Source organism: Microcebus murinus, chromosome 16, assembly GCF_040939455.1.
Source record: "Microcebus murinus isolate Inina chromosome 16, M.murinus_Inina_mat1.0, whole genome shotgun sequence".
In the NCBI taxonomy this organism is placed as follows: Eukaryota; Metazoa; Chordata; class Mammalia; order Primates; family Cheirogaleidae; genus Microcebus; species Microcebus murinus.
In genome coordinates, this window is record NC_134119.1 from 31,539,621 (window position 1) to 31,566,480 (window position 26,860).

The window sequence follows — 26,860 nt, forward strand, 5'->3', positions numbered from 1 at the left end:
TTTTGATGCAGAAATTTTTTTATTTATTGTTTTTTTTTTTTTTTCCCTGCCGCCTCCCTCCCAGAAATTTTTTTCGTCTACCAATTCAAATGTTATTGCTGCAAAAACGTGACACAATAATTCATGATTCAGGATGTTTAAAGAAACTGATAAACGTAGAAAGGTAGAATGTGTTTATTTTCTATAACCTGAGAAAGTGATTTTTAGGATTTTATTTTTACAAGGCCTTTTGTTCTTTTTTTTTTTTTTTTTTTGAGACAGAGTCTCACTGTCTCACTTTGTTGCCCAGGCTAGAGTGAGTGCCATGGCGTCAGCCTAGCTCACAGCAACCTCAAACTCCTGGGCTCAAGCAATCCTGCTGCCTCAGCCTCCCGAGTGGCTGGGACTACAGGCATGCGCCACCATGCCCGGCTAATTTTTTCTATATATTTTTAGTTGGCCAATTAATTTCTTTCTATTTTCAGTAGAGACGGGGGTTTCACTCTTGCTCAGGCTGGTTTCCAACTCCTGACCTCGAGCAATCCGCCCGCCTTGGCCTCCCAGAGTGCTAGGATTACAGGCATGAGCCACCGTGCCCGGCCTTTTTGTTCTGTTTATACTTTCTCATGAAAATTTTCTTGACATACACAAGATGTTATTCCTTATTCTTGGCCAAAATGCAAAATGTCGTTTTTTAAAATACTGTAGTCCTTTTAGCAAGTAAGCTGAATAGTGTGTTAAATATAGTCTGAGTATTAAGAATATCTGAGACATAGCAACATTTTCATGGATGGGTAAGAATACTGAACTGAGCTTCTAAAAAGTACACGAAGTTGCCTCTATCATAGGGATGCAGCAATAGGGTCAAATGAGCTAACTCTAAATCTCATTTAATGAAGAAAGATTTTTTTCTTTTATTTTTGAAGTATGGTCTAACCTAGTTTTTGGAGTTCATTTATTCTGAAAATTAAAAGGGATTTTCAGGTGAATCATTTAATTATAGCTCTGCTTTGGAAATGGGAAGAAAAAATGTGAGAGGGATTCGCTACATTTGCTTCTGTGGAAAGTCAGTAGTCAAAGGGAAATCCTAGACTTTTTTTAATCTTGAATTTTTCAGAGGAAAGATTTACTATGGGTCTTAGTTAAAAACTATATTCTGTATATATTGGTATGTGCAGAACCTTGCTGATCGGCTTTTTATTTTTTGCAGTGTTGCTGACATTTATCTGCTATTGTCTCTTCTCTTTGTTTTTGCCCTTAGGGGGTTATACTTTTCTATTCCTCTATTTCATTTTGCTGGAGTTTCAGGTAGGAATTGAGATGAAATATTTTCAGTTTGTTCCATTAGTTGATTTTACTGTATAAATTGATGTATTCATCTGTAAGGGAAAAGGACAATTAGGAAGATATATGTCCTAATTATTTTTTTATTGTGGTAAAATATGCATAACACAAAATTTACCATTTTAACCATTTTCAAGTCTTCAATAGCATTAAGTACATTCACCTTGTGTGACAATTACCAGTATCCATCTTCAGAACTTTTTCATCACCCCAAACTGAAATTGTGTATCCATTAAACAATACATTTTCCCTCCTCTGCATTTCCCTCCTCTACATTTTCCCTCCTCTAAGTCTCTGGTGACCTCTATTCTATTTTCTCTCTATGAATTCAACCATTCTAAGTACCTCATATAAGTGGAATCATAAAATGTTTGCCTTTTTGTGTCTGGTTTATTTAATTTAGCATAATGTCTTCAAGTTTCATGTGTCAGAATTTCCTTCTGTTTTATGGCTGTATATACCTCATTTTCTTTATTCATCAGTTGATGGACATTTGGGTTATTTCTACTTTTTGGCTATTGTGAATAATGCGGCTATGAATTTTGGTGTACAAACATCTCCTTGAGACCTTGCCTCACTTCTTTTGTATAATACCCAGAAACAGAATTGCTGTATCATATGGTAGCTTTATTTTTAGTTTTTTGAGGAATCACCATACTGTTTTCCACCGGGGCTATACCATTTTACATTCCCACCAGCGGTGCACAAGGGTTTCAATTTTCCACATTCATGCCAACATTTATTTTCTGTGTTTTTTTTTTTTTTTTGAGACAGTCTCACTTTGTTGCCCAGGCTAGAGTGAGTGCCATGGCGTCAGCCTCGCTCACAGCAACCTCAAACTCCTGGGCTCAAGCAATCCTACTGCCTCAGCCTCCTGAGTAGCTGGGATTACAGGCATGCGCCACCATGCCCAGCTAATTTTTTCTATATATATTAGTTGGCCAATTAATTTCTTTCTATTTATAGTGGAGACGGGGTCTTGCTCTTGCTCAGGCTGGTTTCGAACTCCTGACCTCAAGCAATCCGCCCGCCTTGGCCTCCCAGAGTGCTAGGAGATTACAGGCGTGAGCCACCTCGCCCAGCCTGTGTGGTTTTTTTTTAAATAGCCATCCTAATGAGTGTGAAATGGTATCTCATGGTTTTGATTTGCACTTCTCTAAAGATAGTAATCTTAAGCATCTTTTCATGTATTTATTGTCCATTTGTATATCTTCCTTGCATAAATGTCTAAGTTCTTTGCACATTTTTTCAGTTGGGTTGTTTTTGGTGTCATAATTTTGTAGGCTCCTGCCTATATCTTTTCTGCTTCTGGGTCTATTGCTCTTCCTCCTCCTTTCTTTCTTTTTCTTTGAGACAGAGTCTTGCTTTGTTGCCCAGGCTAGAGTGAGTGCCGTGGCTTCAGCCTAGCTCACAGCAACCTCAAACTCCTGGACTTAAGCAATCCTTCTGCCTCAGCCTCCCGAGTAGCTGGGACTACAGGCATGTGCCAACATGCCCGACTAATTTTTTCTATATATATTAGTTGGCCAATTAATTTCTTTCTATTTATAGTAGAGACAGGGTCTTACTCTTGCTCAGGCTAGTTTTGAACTCCTGACCTCGAGCAGTCTGCCCGCCTCGGCCTCCCAGTCCTGAAATATTTAAACAAGGGTTTTTACCCTTTGTAATTCTGAAAGGGAAAAAAAAGTTCGTTTTAATAATTTCAGTAATTTACTCCTTAGTTTTATTGTGTGATGGTTTGGAATATCTTCTCAAAACTATTTGTCAGAGTTTTTGTTGTTTCTTTGTCAAGCCAAGGGGGTTGGGAGTGAGCCTAGTCTCAATATACATTTTAGTAATTGTGGAAAGAACTAAATAGGTTCAAGTACAGCAATTACATAAGTATTTTTTGTTTGTTTCTCTGTTATCTTTTTTGGCTCATATATGGAACTGTGGTTTTAAATCATGAAATTAACATTGGGCAAGGCTAGAGATCTCAGCTTTTGGCCACATCTTCTGTTCTGACCTTGGGTAATCCATTTTGATTGTGTTGTCTGTCTTAATATTATTGAATTGTAAGAGTTACTCGTAAATTCTTGGTACAAGTGCTTTAGCAGATATGTGTTTTGCAGATATTATCTCACAGCCTCCTTGCTTGTCTTTCCATTTTCTTAATGGTGTCTTTTGTTTTTTTTTTTTTTTTTTTTTTTTTTGAGACAGAGTCTCGCTTTGTTGCCCAGGCTAGAGTGAGTGCCGTGGCGTCAGCCTCACTCACAGCAACCTCAAACTCCTGGGCTCGAGCGATCCTTCTGCCTCAGCCTCCCAAGTAGCTGGGACTACAGGCATGAGCCACCATGCCCGGCTAATTTTTTATATACATATCAGTTGGCCAATTAATTTCTTTCTATTTATGGTAGAGACGGGGTCTCGCTCTTGCGCAGGCTGGTTTTGAACTCCTGACCTTGAGCAATCCGCCCGCCTCGGCCTCCCAGAGAGCTAGGATTACAGGCGTGAGCCACCGCGCCCGGCCGATTTTCTTAATGGTGTCTTTTGAAGAGAAGCTTCTAATTTTGATAAGACTCAGTTTCTCAGTTTTTTTCTTTTGTGAATGGTACTTTTGGTGTCATATCTAAAATCCTTGCCTAATTGGGCAATCCATTGAACTTTATTTTTTTGTTGTCTGTGCCCTCCCCTTTTAACTTTATTAGACTTCCATTTATTTACCTGTGAGAACAAATAATATGTATGTGATATTTTGCTTTCTTTGCCAAAATACACACACACACACACACACACACACACACACACACTTTTTTTTTTTTTTTTTTTTTTGAGACAGAGTCTTGCTCTGTTGCCAGGGCTAGAGTGCCATGGCATCAGCCTAGCTCACAGCACCGCAAACTCCTGGGCTCAAGCAATCCTTGTGTCTCAGCCTCCCAAGTAGCTGGAACTACAGACATGCACCACCATGCCCAGCTAATTTTATCTATATAGATTTTTAGTTGTCTGGCTAATTTCTTTCTATTTTTAGTAGAGACGGTCTCGCTCTTGGCTCAGACTGGTCTCAAATTCCTGGGCTCAAGCAGTCCTTGTGTCTCAGCCTCCCAGAGTGCTAGGATTACAGGCGTGAACCACCACGCCTGACCTGGCAAAATATTTTTATTCTGTTCCCTTTTGGATTCATTCGAGGTAGAGGGGATAATCTTGGGATAGAATACTAAGGTGAAAATCTGCAGACCCAACTGGAATGTAGAATTGGCTTTGTTTTTATGATCCTATTTGTTTCTTAATGGATAGATGGTGATTTGGTTCCTTTCCCTCTCTCTGTATTTAGTACTCTTGGGTGTAAATTATTATCTGTGTTGTTTTCTTCTGGGTTTTTCATATGAACTGAATAATAATGCTTTTTGGCTTCTCTTAAGAAAAGTGAATTACTTAGTAACTCAGTATTGACTTCAGCTTTACTTGATAGTTATTGAATAATGTTTAGAAATGATCTGAGAAAGGTTTGCTGGAAGGAGGTGGATAGTAGGGTCTTATTTTGAGAATTTATGGGTATTAAGAGATAGTCAGAAGCTAGAATTTCTGTTCATGTCCCTGTTCAGGCACCAAAAGAAAAAAAACCAATTTTTTGGGAGACAGGAAATTCAACTTTATATATAATTAAATTGCATAATTTTATGTAAGCATTGTTTGCAAGAGAGCAATATTTATTTATTTTTATGGAGTACTTCGTGAATTTGCGTGTCATCCTTGCACAGAGGTCATGTTAACAGCAATATGTATAGTAGGACAACAATAGTTACATTTATTGTGACATGTGAAATCCTTTAGACTCTAGCAGTAAATAGTCAATTAAAGCCAGAAACAACTTATAATAGTAGTTAATATTGAAATGTTTGTCAGAAACCTATTTGAGAGAGTGGGAAAGATACTGCCTTATGGAGTAATGGGTACAGAGTTCAAACCAGCAAATGAATGCTAAAAGTTAGATTCTGGTGCCAGTTTCCTTGAACTCTGTTTTCATACTGTTGAACCTTAAATGTTGTTGCTTCCTGTTTTTCTCTTTAAGATACTTGTCTTTTTGTGCATATTCTTTAATCCATGATGATGTATTTGGTTGGACTGTGGGAAAAGAGCTTTCAGTGTTTTGGATAAATGTGTGATATTCAGAGCCAAGGTGTCCTGTTGTGGGGGAGAGAAGATGGTTCACATTCTACCTCCCTGTTAAGGTACCTTTCCAGTAAATAGGAAAGCAACCTTTTCCCATCATGAGTAGATTTGAGTTCATTCCCACTTCTTTTGCTGAGAAATTAAATTATGAAAATGGATATTTGTCCTCTGTCCCAACCTAAAGAACTTATCCTCCCTGCCAGTACCTTTAGCAGCTCATACATCAAGGTTCTTTCGTATTATTATTGGAGAATTGTTCCTTCTAGCTAGACTATGCTGCTGTGCCTCTAGGAAATAGGATCTAGTTTTTCACTTGTGGTTTGGGAACATGGCAGGGTGGCCTATTCAAGGGAGACTACTGAGTATGTATTTCTTTCTAGTTTCCATGTGTACTTCTGTATTTTATTTTAGTAAGGTTGTTTGAGAGTTTGACTTCATTAAATTTTAGTTCTCTGAATACTACTGTGTACTTTAGCTCTTTGAACTCTGTACTTTCTGCCACAAGCGGTTTTTCTCGTTATTAGTTTTGTGTGTTTTCTGAAATGTCGTTTTGGTGGCTTCTTTTAAAAAAAACATAGGCCTATGCTGGGTGCAGTGGCACCTGTCTGTAATCTCAGCTACTGGGGAGGCTCAGGCAGGAGGATCATTTGAGCGCAGGAGTTTGAGACCAGCCTGGGCAATATAGCGAAATCCTGTCTGAATTTAAAAAAAACAAACAGCCAAAAAGAAAATACAGGCCTATGTTACATTATTTAAAGGTTTTCTAAGTCAAAATAGATGTGGCTATAAAAATAACTGATTATGTTGGATATATTATTTCTGAAAATAAATCAAGGAAATTTCATAATAACCTGCCTAATAGTTTATCTATAAATAGAATACATATTTTAAAATGAGGTTATAAATGTTGCTTATGGGACAAGATATTACTGAAATAATCTTGTAAAGTATGTCTATCCCTTTGCACATTTTTCTTTTCATTGCCTTTCAGGAAGATGTTAAGGTTAGTTTTCACCTCTGGCAATGTTTTAGCATCTTCTTTTACATTAAGCATTCTGCCACATTTTTCTAGTGTGATAGAAAACATTACTCAAAATAAATGATGTGTTAATAATTGATCCTATTTTAAGTTTCTTTGTAACTGATAGACTAATCAGTAATAGATTATTTTAATATTATATTAGATTTAGATTCAGACTGATATTCTTCATTGATTCTAGTCACAGTGGTTTATAGTACTAAGTGAAGCTATAGGCTACATACCACTGTACTTGAGTGTGAAGGCTTTTTAAAAAATCATATGTAAAAAGTTTTTTCCCCCTTATAGGAAATTCATGAAGAGGCATCCATCTCTGTATCTTACTAATTTTAAAGCTGTGAGATGGAGGCATAGTTGAGTTTACAAATTGAGTGTCAGGAGGAGGAGGAGATAGGGGAGGTGAAAGAAAAATAGATTATAAAATGGAAGGGACATTGGAAAATATAGGTTAATCTGGCAGTGAGATAAGGAGGTGGAAGGGGGGAGGCACTAGAGAGGAAGAATGAGTCTTAGGTCTCCCCAAGATACATAGGAGATCTAATGCTATATATTTTTTTTGAGACAGAGTCTCACCTTGTTGCCCAGGCTAGAGTGAGTGCCATGGCGTCAGCCTAGCTCACAGCAACCTCAAACTCCTGGGCTCAAGTGATCCTCCTGCCTCAGCCTCCCGAGTAGCTGGGACTACAGACATCTGCCACCATGCCCGGCTACTTTTTTCTCTATATATTGGTTGGCCAATTAATTTCTTTCTATTTATAGTAGAGACGGGGTCTCACTCTTGCTCAGGCTGGTTTCCAACTCCTGACCTTGAGCAATCGCCCGCCTCGGCCTCCCAGAGAGCTAGGATTACAGGCGTGAGCCACTGTGCCTGGCCTTGTTTTTCTCTTTTTATTGTAGAAACTAGATTAGCAGCTTATTTATTTTTTTGTCATTTACATTGGAAATACTCTTTCTTTTTTAGAGTCAGGTTTGTTTGTTTGTTTATTTATTTATTTATTTTGACACAGAGTCTGGCTTTGTTGCCCTGGCTAGAGTGCCATGGTGTCATCCTAACTCACAGCAACCTCAAACTCCTGGGCTCAGGCTTTCCTTCTGCCTTAGCCTCCTGAGTAGCTGGGACTATAGGCATGTGCCACCATGCCTGGCTAATTTTTTAGATATATATTTTAGTTGGCCAATTAATTTCTTTCTATTTGTAGTAGAGACGGAGTCTCACTCTTGCTCAGGCTGGTTTTGAACTCCCAACCTCGAGCAATCCTCCGGCCTTGGCCTCCCAGAGTGCTAGGATTACAGGCGTGAGCCACCACGCCTGGCCTGGAGTCAGGTTTATTGAGATGTACTTTACACTTAAGAAAATTTAACCTTTTCAAGTATATAATTCTTTACATTTTTAAAATTTTAAATTTTTATTTATTTATTTAAATGAGATAGAGTCTCACTATGTTGCCTAGGCTGGTCTCAACTCCTGGGCTCAAATGACCATCCTACTTCAGCTTCCCAAGTAACTGAGATTGCAGGCATCTACTATTAGGCCTGCCTGAATTCTTTTAATGTACTTTATTTTCTCTTCTCTTTCAGTATTTTATTATACTCAATATGTATATAACTGTGCCTGAGGCTCTCCCAAATTCCTGTCACTCATAGTCTCTCTAGTGTCTATTTTCAGATGTCCCTTAATGTATGTGCACTTGCTGAAATCATTCCCACATTTTATATTTAGTTTCTTTCCAGTGTGAGTTTCTACATGTATACAGTTCTTTGAATTTTGACAAACACATGCAACTTTTACTTGTGCTCCTTTGTAGTCATTTCTTTTGCCCTGCCCTCACCCCCTAGGAAGCACCGATATGTTTTCTATCCCAATAGTTTTGCTTTTCCAGAATGTCGTCTAAATAAAATTATAGGATATATTAGTTTTCTAGGACTGCTATAACAAATTACCAAAAATTAGGAGGTTTAAAACAACATGAATGCATTTATTTTCTCATGGCTTAGGAGTCCAGAAGTTTGAAATACCTGTTGGCAGGGTTGGAACTTTTCAGAGAGAATCGGCTGCATGCCTGTCTTCTAGCTTCTGGTGGTTGCTAGCAATCTTTCAGGTTACTTGGCTTGTGTATGCATCTCTTCAATCTCTGCCTTCACATGCCTTCTCCCTGTGTGTCATCACATCATCTTTACTCTGTATATGTCGCTCTGTCCAAATTTTCTTGTTATAAGGTCACTAGTCCTTGGATTAGGGCCCACCCTAAGGACTTCATTTTAACCCTGATTACATCTGAAAAATCCTGTTAAGGACAATTAAGGTCACATTCTGAGGTTCTGGGTAAACATGAGTTTTATGGGGATTACTATTCAACCTAGTTCCTAGGGTATGGGGCCTTTTAAAATATTTTAAATGTGAATTTAAAAAATCATGATACATAGGCCGGGCGCTGTGGCTCACGCCTGTAATCCTAGCTCTTGGGAGGCCGAGGCGGGCGGATTGCTCAAGGTCAGGAGTTCAAAACCAGCCTGAGCAAGAGCGAGACCCCGTCTCTACTATAAATAGAAAGAAATTAATTGGCCAACTGATATATATATAAAAAATTAGCCGGGCATGGTGGCGCATGCCTGTAGTCCCAGCTACCCGGGAGGCTGAGGCAGAAGGATCACTCGAGCCCAGGAGTTTGAGGTTGCTGTGAGCTAGGCTGACGCCACGGCACTCACTCTAGCCTGGGCAACAAAGTGAGACTCTGTCTCAAAAAAAAAAAAAAAAAAAAATCATGATACAGGAAAATTGACCTTTTTTGGGGTATATAGTTGTATAAATTCAACACTCACAGATTCTTGTAACCAACACCACAGTCAGGATACAGTACAGTGCTATCACAACAAAGCCTCCCTCGTGCTGCCTTTTTGTAGTCATACCTACCCTCCCCTCTTAACCTCTGGCAGCCACTGATTTGTTCTACATCCCTATGGATATTGTCCTTCTTAGACATGAATGGAATAGTACATATGTAACCTTTTGAGACTGTTTTTTTACTCAGGATGATTGATACCTTTGAGATTTATCCCATTTGTTACATGTGTCAGTGGTTTGTTTCTTTTTATTGCTGAGTAGTATGTATACCAATGTATGGATGTACCACAGTCTGTCTGTTTACCTGTTAAGAGACATTGGGTTGTTTCACTTTTTTGGTGGTTATAAATAGAACTGCTATAAACATTACTGTGGATTCCAGATTTTATGTGGATATATATTTTTATTTCTCTAGGTAAGTTTTCTCAGTCTTGACACTGTTAACATTTTGGACTGGGTAATTTTTTTTGTGGGGGGTTGTCCTATGCATTTTAGGATTTTTTTTTTTTTTTTTTTTTTTGAGACAGAGCCTCACTCTGTTGCCCGTGCTAGAGTGCCCTGGCGTCAGCCTAGCTCACAGCAACCTCAAATTCCTGGACTCAAGTGATCCTCCTGCCTCAGCCTCCTGAGTAGCTAGGACTACAGGCATGCACCACCATGCCCAGCTAATTTTTTCTATGTATATTTTTGGTTGGCCGATTAATTTATTTCTATTTTTAGTAGAGATGGAGTCTCACTCTTGCTCAGGCTGATCTTGAACTCCTGAGCTCAAACAATCCCTGGCTTCTACCTGCTAGATACCAGTAGCACTCCTCCAGCCCCAAGTTGTAACAGAGATGACTCTGGATATGGCCAAATGTCCCAGGGGGCAAAATAGCTGTTTGAGAACCTCTGCTCTAAGGAAAATACCCAGGAATGAAATTGCTGGGACATACCGTAAGTGTGTTGAGCTTCATAAGAAATAGGCAAAATGTTTTCCAGAGTGGCTATGTCATTTTGCATTCCAGCCAGCAATATATGAGGATGCTCTGCATCCTAGCCAGCCCTTGGTATTGTCAGTATTTTCTTTTGTTAAGCATTCTAGTAGGAGTTTCCTGATATCTCATTGTGGCAGGGTACTCTATATTTTTCTTAACTAGCCTTTTATTTAAAAAGAAAAATCTATGCAAAAATTGAAAGAAAATTTGGAAATACTGTGAATACCTATAAACACTTTGTTTGGATTTACCAGTTAATAACATTCTACTACATATGCTTTCTCTTTCTTTCTTTCTTTCTTTCTTTCTTTCTTTCTTTCTTTCTTTCTTTCTTTCTGTCTGTCTGTCTGTCTGTCTGTCTGTCTGTCTGTCTTTCTTTCTGTCTGTCTGTCTGTCTGTCTGTCTGTCTGTCTGTCTGTCTGTCTTTCTTTCTGTCTTTCTTTCTGTCTGTCTGTCTGTCTTTTTTTCTTTCTTTCTGTCTGTCTGTCTGTCTGTCTGTCTGTCTGTCTTTCTTTCTTTCTTTCTGTCTTTCTTTCTTTCTGTCTTTCTTTCTTTCTTTTTTTTGAGACAGAGTCTCGCTTTCTTGCCCAGGCTAGAGTGAGTGCTGTGGCGTCAGCCTAGCTCACAGCAACCTCAAACTCCTGGGCTCAAGCAATCCTTCTGCCTCAGCCTCCCGAGTAGCTGGGACTACAGGCACACACCACCATGCCCGGCTGATTTTTTCTATATATATTAGTTGGCCAATTAATTTCTTTCTATTTATAGTAGAGACGGGATCTCGCTCTTGCTCAGGCTGGTTTCGAACTCCGGACCTCGAGCGATCCACCCGCCTCGGCCTCCCAGAGTGCTAGGATTATAGGCATGAGCCACTGCGCCCGGCCTGCTTTCTCTTTCTAGGTAGAAAGATGTACTTACAATTTTGCTTAACCATAAAAAAAGAAAAAAATTTTGTTCAACCGTTAGAAAGTAAGTCGTAGCTATCATATTTTACCCCTAAACATTTTTGCATTGCTGAAAAAGGATATTTTCCTATATAACCATGGTATGTATTATTACTTTTAAAACCAACCATAATTTCATAATATCAACTAATATTCATATTCAGATTTTTCCTGTTATCTTTAAAAATCTATGGTTTTGTCCCCAGATCTAGGAACCAATCAAGGTTCACACATTACATTTAGGTTGTTATTTCTCTTTAGTCTCTCTCTTACTTTATAATAGTTCTTACCTGTTTTGTTTTTTATAATGTTAACTTTTTTGAAGGGTCTAAGCTAGTTGACTTGCAAAATGTCACACATTTTGAATATTATTATTTACTTATTATTAGATTCAAGTTAAACATTTTTTTTGGCAAGTATACTATATAGTTTTCTATTGCTGTGCAATAAATTATTCCAAAACTTTAGTGGCTCATAATAACAGTCATTTATTATCTCTCACAGTTTCTTTGATTTAGGAATTTGGAAGCAGCTTGGCAGAGCAGTTCTGCCTAAGGGTCTCTCTTGTAATTGCAGTCATATGTCAGACAGGGTTGCTTTCATCTGTAGTCTTGACTGAGACTGAAGGATCTGCTTCTAAGTTGGCTTACTCATGACTGGCAAATTGGTTCTGGCTCCTGATGGGAGGCTTCATTTCATCTTCACTTGGACCTCTCCATAGGACTGCTTGAGTGTCTTCATTGTGTGGTGGCTAGCTTTCCCCAGAACAAGCATTCCCAGAGATCAAGGGAAAAATTGTAATGAATTTTATGGCCTAGATTTGGAGTTGGTATACTATTCCTTCCACCATATTCTGTTGGTTGTACAGGTAAGCCTCATTTCACTGTGGGGGAGGATATTACCTAAGTGTTTGAATAGCATGGGGTGAGGATTATTGAGGCCATCTTGGAAGCTGGCTACCACAGCTTCTAAACTTCTAATTGGTCAAGAGTTCAAATCTTTTTATTTTTATTATTATTATTTTTTGAGACAGAGTCTTGCTCTATTGCCCAGGCTAGAAGTACTATGGTGTCAGCCTAGCTCATAGCAACCTCAAACTCCTGGGCTCAAGTGATCCTCCTGCCTCAGCTTCCCTAGTAGCTGGGGCTACTGGCCCTCGCCACCATGCCCATCTAAATTTTTTGTTTCTATTTTTTTTATTTGCCCGGCTATTTTTTTCGGTTTTTAGTAAAGACCGGGTGTCAAACTCCTGATCTCAAGCGATCCTCCTGCCTTGGCCTCCCAGAGTGCTAGGATTACAGGCATGAGCCACCACTCCTGGCCTTTTTTAAAAAGGGGTAGGAGGTTGTGAGGAGGGGTGCTCAGTTTCCTTGTTTTTTTTAGTTGAGACAGAGTCTTACTTTGTGCCCTGTGTCACTCACTATAGCCTCCAACTCCAACTCCTGGGCTCTAAGTGATCCTTCTTCCTCAACCTCACCTGTCTGTGACTAGGACTACAGACATTCTGGTTGTTTTTTTTTTTTTTTTCTTTTTGATAGAGACAGGATCGTCTTCTGTTTTGCTTTTTTTGTTGTTTTTTTTTTTGAGACAGAGTCTGGCTTTGTTGCCCACGCTAGAGTGAGTGCTGTGGCGTCAGCCTAGCTCACAGCAACCTCAAACTCCTGGGCTCAAGCAATCCTACTGCCTCAGCCTCCCAAGTAGCTGGGACTATAGGCATGTGCCACCATCCTCGGCTAATTTTTTTTGCTATATATATTAGTTGGCCAATTAATTTCTTTCTATTTATAGTAGAGACGGGGTCTCGCTCTTGCTCAGGCTGGTTTCGGACTCCTGACCTCGAGCAATGCGCCCGCCTTGGCCTCCCAGAGTGCTAGGATTACAGGCGTGAGCCACCGCGCCTCTCACTCTTGATCAAGCTAGTCTCGAACTTCTCAGTTTAAACAATCCTCCTCCTGCCTTGGCCTCCCAGAATTTGTGAGCCACCGCCTGTCCTATATGTTCTTTCTCTTTTATCTCCACCTGAATTCCAGTGGTGTCAAACCTATTTTTCTTGTGCTGTTAAGAATATGTTTTATGTTCACAATTTGAATAGTAACCCAAAAATAGTTGGCTTTTGAGATAAAAATTTTTACTTTTTTCACTTAAAAGGTTTACTGCTTCTGACTTTGTCCATGATACTTGTCAGTTTTCTAGGTTATTATTAATTGTATTATATAGATTCTCTCAGTTTTTAGGAAGACATCCAAATTGGCTGTGAATTAAACGTTTTGTTTCTAATATTTATAGTTAATGGCAGAGCTGGGGCTTACTATTCTTTAATTGGTATTCCATTAATTTTTGTGGTTAATTCTTTCTTTTTTAATTTTCTTTATTTTTTTTAGAGATAGGATCTTGCTTGGTTGCCCAGGCTGAATGAAGTATAGTGGTATGATCATTGCTCACTGCAGCCTTGAACTCCTGCCTCAACCTCCCGAGTATCTGGGACTACAGGCATGTGCCACCACGCCCAGCTAATTTTTCTCTTTTTGGTAAAGACGAGGTCTCACTATGTTGCCCACGCTGTTCTCAAACTCCTGGTCTCAAGTGATCCTCCTGCCTTAGCCTCCTAAATTGCTGGGATAACAGGCGTGAGCCACTGCACCTGGACTGTTTTTGTGTTATTTTTAACAGCTTTATTGACATACAGTTAATATACCATACAGAATACAATTGAGATGCAGTTCACATATACAATATATAGTTTATACAAATATAAACTCTACAAATCAGTGGCTTTTAGTATATCCAGAGTTGTACATTAATCACTACAATCAATTTTAAAATATTACGCTCCCCCAGAAAACCCTGTCTCTTAGCTGTTGTCTCCATTTCTCCATCCTGTCAGCTCTAGGCCACCAATAATCTACTTACTATCTCTATAGATTTGCCTGTTCTGGACATTTCATATAAATGGAATTATACAATATATGGTCCTTTGTGACTGGCTTCTTTCACTTTGGAAGGCAGCTATGCTAACCACTATACCACCAATGCCGCGTTTGGGATTCTTTCACTTTGGATAGTATTTTCAAAGTTTATCCATGATGTAGCATTCTTAAGTGCTTCATTTCTTTTTATTGCTGAATAATATTCCACTGTATGAATATAACACATCTTATATATCCATTCATTAGTTGATGGGCATTTGGGTTGCATCCACTGTTTGGCTGTTAGGTATAATGCTGTGAACATTTGTGTACAAGTTTTTGTGAGGATGTGTTTTCACTTCTCTTGGCTTGCTGGATCATATGGTAATTCTGTGTCTAACTTTTTGTTTTCCATAACAGGTGTGCAATTTACATTCTCATCAATGATGTATGAGGTTTCCAGTTTCTCCACATCCTTTTTAACACTTGTTATCTGTCATTTTTATCATAGTCATCCTAGTGGGTGTGAAGCAGTATCTCATTGTGGCACATCCCCATTGTACACTTGTTGAAGATCAGTGGACTGTAGATGTGTGGGTTTATTTCTGGGCTCTCAATTCCGTTCCATTGGTCTGTTTGTGTTTATGCCAGTACCATACTATTTTAATTACTGTGGCTTTATAATATAGTTTGAAATTAGAAAGTGGGATGCCTGCCGCTTTATTCTTAAGATTGTTTTGGCTATTTGGGGTCATTTTTAGTTCTGTGTGAAATTTAGGATTGTTTTTCTATTTCTGTTTAAAAAAAAGGCTATTGATTTTGATTGGGATTACATTGAATCTGTAGATTGCTTTGAATAATCTTATTTTAATAGTATTATCTTCTAATCCATGAACCAGGATTTTAGTCTAGAAAAATAAAAAAAATTACCTTAATTTTTTTTTGTCTCTTATTTTAAAAATTCATTATTATTATTTTTGAGACAAGGTCTCACTTTGTTGCCCAGGCTAGAGTGCAGTGGTGTCATCATAGCCCACTACAACCCCTTTCCATCTATTTGTGTCTTCTTTAATTCCCTTCATCAGTGTTTTGTAGTGTTTAGTGTCCAAGTCTTTTACCTCCTTGGGATTTTATTCCTAAGTATTTTATTCTTTTTGATGCTATTGTAGAGGAGATTGTTTTCTTAATATCTTTTTCGAACAGTTTATTGTTAGTGTATGGAAATGCTACAGATTTTTATATGTCAATTTTTGTATCCTCCAACTTTACTGAATTCGTTAACTAGTTCTAACAGTTTTTTAGTGGAGTCTTTAGTCTTTTGTCATCTGCTAACAGAAATAATTGCACTACTTTTTCAATTTTGATGCTTTTTAATTTTTTCTTTTTCTTGTCTAATTGTTCTGGCTAGGATTTCTCATACTTTGTTGAATAGAAGTGGCAAGAGTAGACATCTTTGCCTTGTTCCTGATCTTAGAGGAAAAGCTTTCAGTTTCTAAACATTAAGTATGATGCTAGCTGGGCTTTTCATAGATGGCCTTTATTATATTGAGGTAATTTCCTTCTATTCCTAGTTTGTTGAGAATTTTTATTATGAAAGGGTATCAGATTTTGTCAGATGATTTTTCTATATCTATTGAGGTGATCATGTGATTTTTATCCTTCATTTTGTTAATGCATTTATATCGCATCGAATGATTTTTATTTGTCAGATCATCCTTGCATGCCAGGATGAATGACATTTGGTTGTGGCATATGATTCTTTTAATGTGCTGTTCAATTCACTTCACTAGTATGAGAACTGGACATTTTGAGTGTTGTATAATATGTGGCAGCCTTTAAAATCAGATTCTTCCTTTACCTCATGGTTGGTTCTTTCTGCTTGTTATGGTGGTTGTTGTTTGCTTGTTTAGTGACTTTCCTGAAATAATTTTGTGAAGTCTATATTTTTCATCATGTGTGACCATTGATGTTTGTGTTCTGTTAGCTTAGTCAGCTAGTGATTTGGAAGGTTGTCTTCAACTCCTGGAATCTCCCTTTCCCCCTCAAAAACCCTCCCAATGTTTGCAGATTTGGCTGTTGGGGCACTCCAGTGCTTAGCCAGGCAGTTTAAAACTATGGCTAATGCACTTCCTACATGCATGGAGCCAGAATTTCAGTCAGAGTTAAGAGCTTAGGTTTTTTCAAGTCTTTTCTGAGCATTAATGTAACCCTGGGCATGTGCATGGCCTTCTAGGGCCTTCTAGCTTTCCCACATTGTCTGGGAGCTTTTCAAAGCCCTTATTCTGTACAGACCTGGTGGCTTACGCCTGTAATCTCAGTACTTTGAGAAGCTGAGGTGAGAGGATTGTTTGAGGTTAGAAGTCCAAGACCAGGCCGGGCGCAGTGGCTCACGCCTGTAATCTTAGCACTCTGAGAGACTGAGGCGGGATTGCTCCAGGTCAGGAGTTCGAAACCAGCCTGAGCAAGAGTGAGACCCTGTCTCTACTATAAGTAGAAAGAAATTAATTGGCCAACTAATATATATAGAAACAATTAGCTGGGCATGGTGGCGCATGCCTGTAGTCCCAGCTACTCGGGAGGCTGAGGCAGTAGGATCACTTGAGCCCAGGAGTTTGAGGTTGCTGTGAGCTAGGCTGACGCCACAGCACTCACTCTAGCCTGGGCAACAAAGTGAGACTCTGTCTCAAAAAAAAAAAAGAAGTCTGAGACCAGCCTAAACAACACAGCAAGACCCTATCTCTACAAAAATAAAAATATTAGCTGGGCATGGTGGCATGCCCTTGTAGTTCTAGCCACTAGGCAGGCTGAGCTAGAAGGATCACTTGAGCCCTGGGAGTTGGAGGTTGTGATGAGCTATGATCACATCACTGCACTCCAGTCTGGGTAACAGAGTGAAATCCTTTCTGTCTCCTTTCTTTTTTTTTTTTTTTCTCAATCAACAAGGCTTTATTTATACTTCTTATTAAATTCAGGAAACAATCTGATGTAATGTGCAGCCGCCAACAACAGACAGTGTAGCACATCCCACTGCTTGGAGACAGCTCCCTGTTTATGTTTTAATACTAACCCACAAGCAGCCCAGCAAGGTTCCATATATCTATGTGTTTATATACAGTTTCCTTAAACCAGTTAAGATCAATACTGATGGTAAAGTCTTCTTCTTCTTTTTTTTTTTTTTTATTTCGGCATATTATGGGGGTACAGATTTTAAGGTTTCAATAAATGCCCATTTCCCTCCCTCCCCCCAAAAGTCTGAGTCTCCATCATGACCATCCCCCAGATGGTGCACATCTCACTCATTATGTATGTATATACCCACCCCCTTCCCCCCTCCCACCTGCCCAATACCCTATTACTGTAGTACCTATGTGTCCACTTAGGTGCTACTCAGTTAATACCAGTTTGCTGGAGAATATATCTGGTGCTTGTTTTTCCATTCTTGGGATACTTCACTTAGTAGTATGGGTTCCAGCTCTAACCAGGAAAATATAAGATGTGCTATATCACCGTTGTTTCTTAGAGCTGAATAGTACTCCATGGTGTACATATACCACATTTTATTAATCCATTCTTGGATTGATGGGCACTTGGGCTGTTTCCACAGCCTTGCAATTATGAATTGTGCTGCTATAAACATTCGAGTGCAGGTGTCTTTTTTGTAGAGTGTCATTGGATCATTTGGGTAGATGCCCAGCAATGGGATTGCTGGATCAAATGGTAGATTCACTTGTATCGCTTTAAGGTATCTCCATATTGCTTTCCACAGAGGTTGAACTAGTTTGCAGTCCCACCAGCAGTGTAGGAGTGTTCCTCTCTCTCCACAACCACGCCAGCATTTATTGTTTGGAGATTTTTTGATAAAGGCCATTCTCACTGGGGTTAAGTGATATCTCATTGTGGTTTTGATTTGCATTTCCCTGATGATTAGAGATGTTGAGCATTTTTTCATATGTTTGTTGGCCATGTTTCTGTCTTCTTTAGAAAAATTTCTGTTCAAGTCCTTTGCCCACTTTTTAATGGGGTTGTTTGATTTTTTCTTCCTGATTTTCATGAGTTCTAAGTATATTCTAGTTATCAGTCCCTTATCGGATGTATAGGATGCAAAAATTTTCTCCCATTCTGTAGGTTGTCTGTTTACTTTCATGACTATTTCTTTGGCTGTGCAGAAACTTTGTAGTTTGATCATGTCCCATTTATTTATTTTTGTTGCTGCTGTAATTGCCTTTGGGGACTTCTTCATAAACTCTTTGCCAAGGCTGATGTCTAGGAGAGTGTTTCCAACTTTTTCCTCTAGAGTTCTAATAGTTTCATACCTTAGGTTTAAGTCTGTTATCCAGCGTGAGTTGGTTTTTGTGAGAGGTGAAAGGTGTGGGTCCTGTTTTAGCCTTCTACAGGTGGCTATCCAGTTTTCCCAGCACCATTTATTGAAGAGGGATTCTTTTCCCCAGCGTACGTTTTTGTCTGCTTTATCAAAGATTAGATGGCTATATAAGGATGGTTTTATATCAGGATTCTCACATCTGTTCCACTGGTCAATGTTTCTATTTTTGTGCCAATACCATATTGTTTTAATTACTACAGCTTTGTAGTATAGTTTGATATCTGGCATGTTAATGCCTCCCATTTTGTTTTTGTTGCCTAGAATTGCTCTTGATATTCGGGGTCTTCTTTGGTTCCATACAAAGCGTAAAATTATTTTTTCTATATCTGTGAAGAATGCTGATGGGATTTTAATAGGTATTGCATTGAATCTGTAGATCAGTTTGGGTAGTATAGACATTTTGATGATATTGAGTCTGCCGATCCACGAGCATGGTATGGATTTCCATCTGTTTACATCCTCTGCTATTTCCTTCCTCAGTGTTTCATAGTTCTCCCTGTAGAGGTCTTTTACGTCCTTGGTTAAGTATATTCCTAGGTACTTTAATTTCTTTGTTGCTATTGTGAAGGGAATTGAGTCTTTGATTTGGTTCTCAATTAGATTGTTGTTGGCGTATATGAATGCCTCTGATTTCTGTGTATTAATTTTGTATCCTGAGACTTTACTAAATTCATTGATCAGTTCCAGGAGTTTCTTGGTTGAATCTTTGGGGTTTTCTAGATACAATATCATATCATCAGCAAACAGTGAAAGTTTGATCTCTTCTGCCCCTATTTGGATACCTTTGATTCCATTTTCCTGTCTGATTGCTGTAGCCAAGACTTCCAGCACTATGTTGAACAGAAGTGGAGATAGTGGGCAGCCTTGTCTGGTTCCAGTTCTAAGTGGGAATGATTTCAATTTTTCCCCATTCAGTATGATGTTGGCTATGGGTCTGTCATATATGGCTTGTATCATTTTTAGGTATGTCCCTTCTATGCCTATTTTCTTAAGTGTTCATATCATGAAAGGGTGTTGAATTTTGTCAAAAGCTTTTTCTGCATCTATTGAAAGAATCATGTGGTCTTTGTTTTTGCTTCTGTTTATGTGGTGAATTGCATTTATAGATTTACGTATGTTGAACCATCCCTGCATCCCTGGGATGAAGCCCACTTGGTCGTGGTGGATTATTTTTTTGATAAGTGTCTGGATTTGGTTAGCTAAGATTTTGTTGAAAATTTTTGCATCTATATTCATTAGGGATATTGGTCTGTAGTTTTCTTTTTTTGTTGCATCCTTTCCTGGTTTGGGTATCAGAGTAATATTCGCTTCATAAAATGTGTCAGGGAGGTTTCCATTCTTGTCGATGTTGTGGAATAGTTTCTGCAAGATAGGTACTAGTTCTTCTTTGTAAGTGTGGTAAAATTCGGGTGTGAAGCCATCTGGACCGGGACTTTTCTTTTTAGGGAGATTTTTAATTGCTGTTTCTATTTCAGCTGTTGAGATTGGTCTGTTCAGGGAATCTATTTCTTCCTGGTTGAGCCTAGGGAGGCTGTGTGTTTCTAGAAATTTGTCCATTTCCTCCACATTTTCCAGTTTGTGTGCATAAAGATTTTTGTAGTATTCATAAATTGTATCTTGTATCTCTTTGGGATCAGTTGTGATATCTCCTTTTTTGTTCCTGATGGAGCTTATTAGAGATTTCTCTTTTCTGCTTTTCGTTAGCTTAGCCAATGGTGTGTCAACTTTGTTTATTTTTTCAAAGAACCAACTTTTTGTTTTATTAATCTCCTGAATAGCTTCCCTGTTTTCAATTTCGTTTAGTTCTGATTTGATCTTGTTGATTTCACTTCTTCTGCTGGGTTTGGGGTTCGTCTGTTCTTCTTTTTCCAGCTCTTTGAGTCGTTTCATTAGATTGTCTATTTGTGATCTTCTTAACTTTTGGTTATAGGCATTTATGGAGATAAACTTTCCTCTCAGAACTGCTTTAGCTGTGTCCCAGAGGAGTTGATAACTTGTCTCTCCATTGTCGTTTTCTTCATAGAATTTTTTTATTTCCGTCTTGATTTCTTCATTTATGTAGTAATCATTTAGTAGGAGGTTGTTTAATTTCCACTTTTTTGTGTAGAAATGTGAGTTTCTGTTAGGGTTGATTTCTAGTTTTATTCCACTGTGATCTGAGAAGGTACATGGTATGATTTCTATTTTTTTAAATTTCTTGAGATTTTCTTTGTGTCCTAGGATATGGTCAATCTTAGAGAATGTCCCGTGAGCTGATGAGAAGAACGTATATTCAGTGGATTTTGGGTAGAATGTTCTGTAAATGTCAGTCAGACCCAATTGTTCTAGAGTTTTGTTTAAGTCCATTATTTCTTTATTAATTTTCTGTTTGGAGGATCTGTTTCGTGCCGTCAGTGGGGTGTTGAAATCTCCAGTGATTATGGAGCTGCTATTAATCCATTTGCTTAGCTCCAGTAAGGTTTGCTTTATGAATCTGGGTGCACCTAAGTTGGGTGCATATATATTTAAAATTGTTATCTCTTCTTGATGAACTGTGCCCTTCACCATTATATAATGACCCTCTTTGTCTTTCACTACTTTTGTTAGTTTAAAAACTAAATCGTCTGAAATTAGAACTGCCACACCAGCCTTCTTTTGGCTTCTATTTGCTTGGAATATTGATCTCCACCCTTTTATTTTTAGTCTATATGTATCCTTGCAGGTTAGATGTGTTTCCTGAAGACAGCATATACTTGGCCTGTATTTTCTTATCCATTCAGCCAGCCTATATCTCTTGAGTGGAGAGTTTAAGCCATTCACATTTATTGAGAGAACTGATAGGTAAGGTAGATTACTGTTCATTCTGTTGGGTTGGATGTTGTTGCTATGAGTTCTGTCTTGAGCCATTGTAATATCTGGCCTTTAATATCTTTGGGTTTTGGTTGTTTTTATATTCGTGGGTTATTATTATGATGTTCTATACGTAACGCTGTTTTAAGTACTTCTTGTAGGGCTGGTCTTGTCTTGGTGAATTCTCTGAGCCTTTGCTTGTCTGAGAATGTTTTTATTTCTCCCTCATATACGAAGCTTAGTTTTGCAGGGAATAATATTCTAGGCTGGGCATTGTTTTGTTTCAAAAGAGTGAGAATGGGGCCCCAGTCTCTCCTTGCTTGTAAGGTCTCATTAGAGAAGTCTGATGTTATTCGAATTGGCTTTCCCTTGTATGTTACTTGCTTCTTTTGTCTTACAGCTCTTAGAAGGGCCTCTTTGGTTGATACTTTGGTCAATCTGATGACTGCATGTCGTGACGTCTTCCTGTTTGCATTGAATCTCCCAGGGGTCCTCTGAGCTTCTTGAACTTGTATATCAAGATTTTGAGCAAGGCCTGGGAAATTTTCCTCTATTATATCTTCAAACAGCTTGTCCAACCCTTGAGTGTTGTCTTATTCCCCTTCTTGTAAGCCTATAACCCTCACATTAGGTTTCTTCACATAATCCCACAGCTCTTGTAGGCTTTGCTCTTTTCTCTTGTTTCTCTGCTCTATTTCTGTGACTGATTTATTTAATTGGAGGGTGTTATCTTCAAACTCTGAGATTCTTTCTTCTGTTTCATCTACCCTGTTCTTGAGACTTTCCACTGTATTTTGTAGTTCCTTGAATTGATTCTTCATTTCCAGGAGTTCGGTTATACTTTTCTTCATTTTTTTTTTTTTTTTTTTTTTTGCGACAGAGTCTCACTTTGTTGTCCAGGCTAGAGTGAGTGCCGTGGCGTCAGCCTAGCTCACAGCAACCTCAAACTCCTGGGCTTGAGTGATCCTTCTGCCTCAGCCTCCCGAGTAGCTGGGACTACAGGCATGCGCCACCATGCCTGGCTAATTTTTTACATATATATCAGTTGGCCAATTAATTTCTTTCTATTTATAGTAGAGACGGGGTCTCGCTCTTGCTCAGGCTGGTTTTGAACTCCTGACCTTGAGCAATCCGCCTGCCTCGGCCTCCCAAGAGCTAGGATTACAGGCGTGAGCCACAGCGCCCGGCCTACTTTTCTTCATTGTGTCTATTTCTTTTCCCATATCCTGTAGGCTTTTTGTGGTTTCTTTATGTTGGTTATTGAGTTGTTGTTTCAGCTCGGTGAGTGTTCTTATGATCCACATACGAAATTCCTCTTCTGTCATATTGGTTTCCTGATTTTGGTTGGTGTCCGTTTCTAGGGGGCTGGTGCTCCTCTTTGGGGGTGTGTTTTCCGTTTGGTTCTTCATATTTCCTGAGTTCTTTCGCTGATTTCTTCCCATGTCAATCAGTTGTTGTTTCTTTTTTAAGTTATTGTTTGGGTATTCACACACCTTGTTTAGTTTCTGAGGCGTTAGGTGGTGTCTGTGGGTGAAATTGGACCACTCCCTGTATATTGAGTCAGTGGGTGCCGTGAAAAGGCTGTGCAGGATGCCGTCCCTGTCAGTAGGTGGCGTTTGCTTGGATGAACAGGCTATGCTGTGGATTTTGTGTAAGCCTGCCCTCAGGCCGTTAGCAGGGGTCAAAGTTCTGTTCTCCGCTTCCAGGGAAAGCTGTCAGGGCGGGGCTGGAATGGTCCCTCTCAGCCAGAAAGTCTGGGTGTGGGGGCGGGGCTGTCTGAGACTGGCAGTCTGGAGAGGGCCTCGCTTCTTTCCACCCTCCCCAAGTCCGCAGCTACTCCTGGGTCTCTGCCAGCAGGCCAGACCACAAGCCACCAGGCCTCCCGGGACCGTGATGTCGGCGGGGAGGTTCCCTGCACAGGACCGCCACCTGGGTTGGGCGCACGGCCTCCTCCTGGGAGGAGGGTTGCCCTCTAGGACGCCGATCCGCCCCTGGAGGCACACACACCTCAGTAGGCTGTTCACGTATGATCTTTCTGTGCCCTGGGCAATGCTAGCCCTCGGTGCAGGGAATCTGGTCTGCAGGTCCGACCTCTGGGTCCCAGAGTTCAAACTGTATCCCTACCAGGGAGAGGATTTCCGGTCCCAATTCACCCACAGGGAGCCCAAGCTGGGTCTATGTCTCTCAGCCTCTGAGTGGGCACCGTTCTCCTGGGAACACCGTGCCAGCAGCACCTGGGAGGGCTGGCGAGTAGGGAGCTCACAGTCTGAGTTCCCCTGAGTCAGCTATACGGTCCCAAGAGGGAAAGTCCCGTTCCCTGGAGGTGCCTCCGGCTGGTGGCTATATTATCTCTCTGGGCAGCCTCGGGTAGGGTCGGCGGAGGGGAGGAGAAGGCAATATGGTGCCTGCCGCGCGGCTTGGGTCTGTGCACACGGAGGTGCCCAGAGGAAGTTGGGAACCTGGTGCCACGTCTGCTACAAGCTCACCGCTGGCTGGCGGCTGCGGCGGTCTCTGGGCTGGTGTCCGCAGGTCTCTCCGCCCGCTGGGGAGCCCACCAGCAGTCCCAAATGCAGGGGAGGGGAAACAGCAAATCCACCTACCCTTGCCGCTGGTCTCCGGGCTGCTCCGGTGGTCTCAGCCTCCAGTTCTCCTCCGCAGCCTCCTCCCGTGGAGTCTCCCGGGGTCTCAGGTACCCCTCCTTTCGGCCCTTGTCCGCTGTATGCTCGTCTTCTTGCTTCTTTCCTCTAATTTCTGCTAGAATCTGTCTTTTCTGCAGAGAGACTCTGTTTGGCTGTGTTATTCGTCCACCATCTTGCTCCGCCCCCCCCCCCAAAGTCTTCTTGATACTTAATTTGGAATTTACACTTTTCCCAGGAAATTTGTTTCTTCTTTCTGGATCTGGTGAATCATAGAATTCTATAAGCATCTTATCTTTTATTTCAAAACGTTCATGAAGCCATCTTCTCATATGTTCTTGCTCTTCTGGGACATCTTTTTTGTCTATACGATCAATATAAATGTGAATTTTTGAGTATTCTTTGCAGAGAAATTCAGTCATGGACTGGGACTCTTTGCGCTGCCCTCTGTCATCTTTCCCTTCATACACCACTGTAACATCATAAATTGCATCTAAGTAATTCTTCATAGAATCAAAAGCAACATAAGTTGCCTTTATTCGTGGTGTCAGCACATATTTTAATACTGCAAGGCCTTTTTCAGCAGCAAATGCCTGACTAGCTGAAAGGACTTTTGTTTGTCGTGGATTATATCTTGTATCTTCCGGGAAAAATCACAAGATACATCGGAGTTCCTGTGTTCACGTAGCTCTGCAGCTTGTTTCTCATTTCTTTTTCATTAAATTTGGCACTTCGCTTTACTTAGATCCTTCCATGCTGAGGAAAATAACACCCATACAATGGAAGCCATTTTAACCAGTCTTTCAGCACATAGCCCACATGTCCGAGAGCATTCTGCCTAATGGCTAAGATATCAGCAACAATCCAGTTAACTGTGCTTTGATCATTTGCTAAATATATTATACTTTCTTTATTTTCTGGCAAATCTCCATATAGCAATATCTGCACCCCAGTATAGTTCTTGAAGAAGAAGAGCACCATGCTCTGGTAGATGCAGTTGTCAACAGCTGGTTGTCCACTGCCTCGTTAGAAGCGGGCGGGCGGGAAGGCGGAGAGCAGCCACCAGGCCAGCTTGTAGGTGGACGCTCGGCAGCAGATAGCAGCAGCAGGTAGCGCATCAAGTACGTGTGGAGCAGCAGCATCTTCCCGGCGAAGCGGCGGAGGGCTCCGCCTGCTCTCCTTGCCCAGGGCCCTTAGCCAGGGCCAGCCCGGCCTTCAGCCGCCCCTCACCGCCCAGGCTGGGCCACCCAGACGCCCAGCCTCGCCGCCCACTCCCGACCCCTGACCCCCCGCCCTCAGCCACAAGAGCCGAGCCCCGCCGCCACCAAGAGGCGGGCAAGCGCAGGGCCAGTATGCCGCTTGGCTGCAAGGCTAGGCTAGGTAGCTCAGCAGCGCTCACACCCCTGACCCTCAGCTGTCACCACAGCCCCCTACTAGGGGTCTCCTTTCATTAACACACACACATCCTCCATACCTTTCCATTCCCCCAGAGTCTCCTTCCCTAGCTTCTTCCTTCCCACTCTTTTTACTCTTCTTATATGCTGTACCTGTTATCCCTTGCCCCAGTTGCAGTGTTTGATACATATGGCTTTATTTTATTTTATTTTATTTTATTTTATTTTATTTTATTTTATTTTATTTTATTTTATTTTATTTTATTTTATTTTAGAGACAGTCTCACTTTGTTGCCCGGGCTAGAGTGCTGTGGAGTCAGCCTAGCTTACAGCAACCTCAAACTCCTGGGCTCAAGCAATCCTTCTGCCTCAGCCTCCCGAGTAGCTGGGATTACAGGCATGCACCACCATGCTCGGCTAATTATTTCTATATATTTTTAGTTGGCCAATTAATTTCTTTCTATTTTTAGTAGAGATGGGGTCTTGCTCTTGCTCAGGCTGGTTTCGAACTCCTGACCTTGAGGGATCCTCCTGCCTCAGCCTCCCTGAGTGCTAGGATTACAGGCATGAGCCACCTCGCCTGGTCAGTTCCTTTAAATGATTTTAATAAACACTGCTTGAAAAGGTGCCTCATCCTGAGTAAGCTCTGAGGCAGAGGAAACAGAGGCAAGCCCTGAACCAATCCTTCAGTGAGCTACCAGACAGGTCAAAGCACACAACCACAAGTCCTTGTGAATAACGTCTATTTTTTTCCTCCTTTGATCCATTTTTATTATAATTTTTGTAATGGTATGAGGTAGAGGTCCAACTTCATTCTTTTACATGTGGAATCTAGTTTTCACAGCACCATTTCTTGAAGAGATGGTGATGAGTTTTTAGATATAATACCAAAAGCATGACCTAGAAAGAAAAAATTGATAAGTTGGACTTTATTAAAATTAAATCTTCTGGTCTAAGAAAGGCACTGTTAAGTGAATGAAAAGAGAAACCATAGGCTGTGAGAAAAACATAGCTGATAAAAGGCTTGTATCTAAAATATACAAGGAACTCCTAAAACACACCAGTAATAAAACAACTCATTTAAAAAGTAGGCAAAAGGTATTAACAGAAACATCACCAAACTCACTCTCTCTCTCTCTCTCTCTCTCTCTCTCTCTCTCTCTCTCTCTCTCTCTCTCTCTCTCTATTATATATATATATATGCTTATTTGTATCTTTTTATATGCTTATTTGCCATCTATACAGAGATGCATGTAGATGGCAAATAAGCATATAAAAAGATACTCAACATCATATAGCATCATATCATAAGGGAATTGCAAATTAAAACTAATGAAATATCACTGTACACCTATTAGAATGGTTAAATTCCCCCCAAACAAAGGGACAGTACTAAATGCTGGTGAGGATACAGAGCAACAGGGATTCTCCTTCAATCCT

The 26,860-nt window shown here is 40.2% G+C and overlaps 1 protein-coding gene and 1 pseudogene across 2 annotated transcripts in view; one reads left to right on the forward strand and one right to left on the reverse strand.

Moving 5' to 3' along the window:
• The window catches only part of LOC105865829 (1-acyl-sn-glycerol-3-phosphate acyltransferase epsilon pseudogene), a 36,835-nt pseudogene extending 11,667 nt beyond the window's left edge, over positions 1-25,168 (reverse strand).
• The window catches only part of ITCH (itchy E3 ubiquitin protein ligase), a 132,772-nt gene that overhangs the window by 12,252 nt on the left and 93,660 nt on the right, over positions 1-26,860 (forward strand). The window lies entirely within an intron of this gene.